We start from the raw sequence: 2,500 nt of genomic DNA on the forward strand, positions 1-2,500 counted from the left end.
ATGGTCTACAGCAGATGAAGTCGTGACATCTCAAATGATAAAATGGGCAATTAATGTGAACAAAGAAATAAAGATGGAATCTTGGGGAATATCTGTGGAAGAATTCTGTGAAACTCGCAACATGTCACAGTATTAAAGAAAACTGCTTTAAGATGATGTATAGACGGTATATGACTCCAAAAAAATTTTTTTTTAGCAAAGATGGACAACACGATGCCAGATAGGTGTTGGGAATGTAAAAAGCATGAAGGCTCTTTCTACCATATGCGGTGGACTTGTGAAAGGGCTAAAAATGTTTCGGCAGATGATTCAGCAAGAGATTTCTAAGATTTTGGGATATGAATTCAAGAAAGCGGCAGAGGCTTTTCTGCTGGGATGACAAATGGAAAAATTTCCAAAAGAAGATAGGACTTTAATATGGTACTTGCTCTCAGCTGCTAGGACATTGTATGCGCAGCTGTGGAAGCAAGAAAAAATACCAGAGAAATGGGCTCGGATTACAAAAGTCATGTCATGGAGTGAAATGGACAAATTAACGAGCAAACTAAGAGGCTATGATTTGGAACTTTTTAAGTTGGAGTGGAGGAAATGCAGAAGATAGGTAGAAAAAGAGTGGAAAATAAAAGGACATTGGACAATCTTTGAGGATGATGAAGATTTTTAAAATAAGAATATAACTTTCGGGTGCTTTTTATTTATTTATTTTTCTTAGCAGTTAAGGGTACCTTTAATATTTGCTTTTTTTTAAGACAATAACACTGGCGGGGGTCAAGTAACGGAGGGAGGGGTGGGGGGAAAGTAAGATGTGGGGTAGAAAGATCTTTCTTTTACTTTCAGCTTTTATAAGTTGTAGATATAGTTCCGCTACCATATGTTACTAATAAAACTGCTTATACAAAGAAAGACTCCCGAGAGAGAAAAAAACAAAAACAAAACCTAGCAACGATGAATAACCAGATGCCTGAGAGGTGTTGGGAACGCAAAAAAAAAAACAAAAAAAAAACCACGAAGGCTCTTTCTACCGCATGTGGTGGACTTGTCAAAGAGCTGAAATATTTCGGCGGTTGATTCAGCGAGAGATGTCTACTATCTCGGGATATGCGTTTAACAAAGTTGCAGGGGCTTTTCTGTTGGGGTTATGGAAAAAATCTCCAAAAGAAGATAGAGCTTTGATCCGGCACTGGCTCTCGGCTGCTAGGACATCGTACGCGCAGTCGTGGAAGCGAGAAGAAATACCAGAGAAATGGGATCGGATCATAAAAGCCATGGCGTGGAGCGAAACGGACCAATTGAGAGGCTATGATTTCGAAGGTCTTAAGATGGAGCGGAAGAAGTTCGGAAGGTACGTCGAGAAAGAGGGGAAAATAAGAGGGAGGATGACGGTTAAGTTTTTTGTCTCCTTCTTTGTTTTCAAAAGCAAGAATATAACTTCCGGTCAAGGGTACCTTTAATATTTGTTTTTCTTACACCTGTCGCCAGGGACGTTTCTCCCCTGGTCTACCGACGGCAACCGGAAGGGGGGAAACGGCCCCCGCGAGGCCGACCGTCGGTTCCGGGAGGTCGGCCTCGCCCGCGGCGTCGCCCCGGTCTCGCGGCCGGACGGCGGGACGGCTTGGCCGCGAAAAGGGGACGGCCGGGAGGTTGACAGCGGCGGGGGGACCGTCCGCGGCGCCGGCTCTCCGGGGCTGCCGGCAGAGCAGGCCGCCGCTTCGCGGGGTCCCCTTGGCCCGAAAGCGAGCGGGCCCGTCTCTGGGGAAAAGCCCGGCGGGGAGGCCTGGTCTACCGCCGGAAACCCGAAGGGGGGAAACGGCCCCCGCGAGGCCGACCGTCGGTTCCGGGAGGTCGGCCTCGCCCGCGGCGTCGCCCCGGTCTCGCGGCCGGGCGGCGGGACGGCTTGGCCGCGAAAAGGGGACGGCCGGGAGGTTGACAGCGGAGGGGGACCGTCCGCGGCGCCGGCTCTCCGGGGCTGCCGGCAGAGCAGGCCGCCGCTTCGCGGGGTCGCCTTGGCCCGAAAGCGAGCGGGCCGGTCTCTCGGGAAAGCCCGGCGGGGAGGCCTGGTCTACCGCCGGAAACCCGAAGCCGGGAAACGTCCCTCGCGAGGCCGACCTTCGGTTCCGGGAGGTCGGCCTCGCTCGCGGCGTCGCCCCGGTGCCGCGGCCGGTCGCGGGCCGGCTCCGAGCCGAAACGGGAGCCGGCCCGAGCTTTGCAGGGAGAGGGGCGCTGAAGAGTTTTCGCCGCTGGCCGCGCCCCCCCCCCCCCCCCCCGCCGCACCGGGCGGTCGCGGTTCCGAAGGCTCCCTTAGCGCGAGAGCGAGCGGATGCCGCCGCGGGAAGAGGCCGGCCGGGGAGGCCTGTTCTACCGCCGGAGAACCGAAGGGGGGGGGGGAAACGTCGCTCGCGAGGCCGACCGTCGGTTCCAGGAGGTCGGCCTCGCCCGCGGCGTCGCCCCGGTCTCGCGGCCGGAGGGTAGGGACGGCTTTGCCGCGAAAAGGGGACGGCCC

Source organism: Heteronotia binoei, unplaced genomic scaffold (genome assembly GCF_032191835.1).
Source record: "Heteronotia binoei isolate CCM8104 ecotype False Entrance Well unplaced genomic scaffold, APGP_CSIRO_Hbin_v1 ptg000536l, whole genome shotgun sequence".
NCBI classification, from domain to species: Eukaryota; Metazoa; Chordata; class Lepidosauria; order Squamata; family Gekkonidae; genus Heteronotia; species Heteronotia binoei.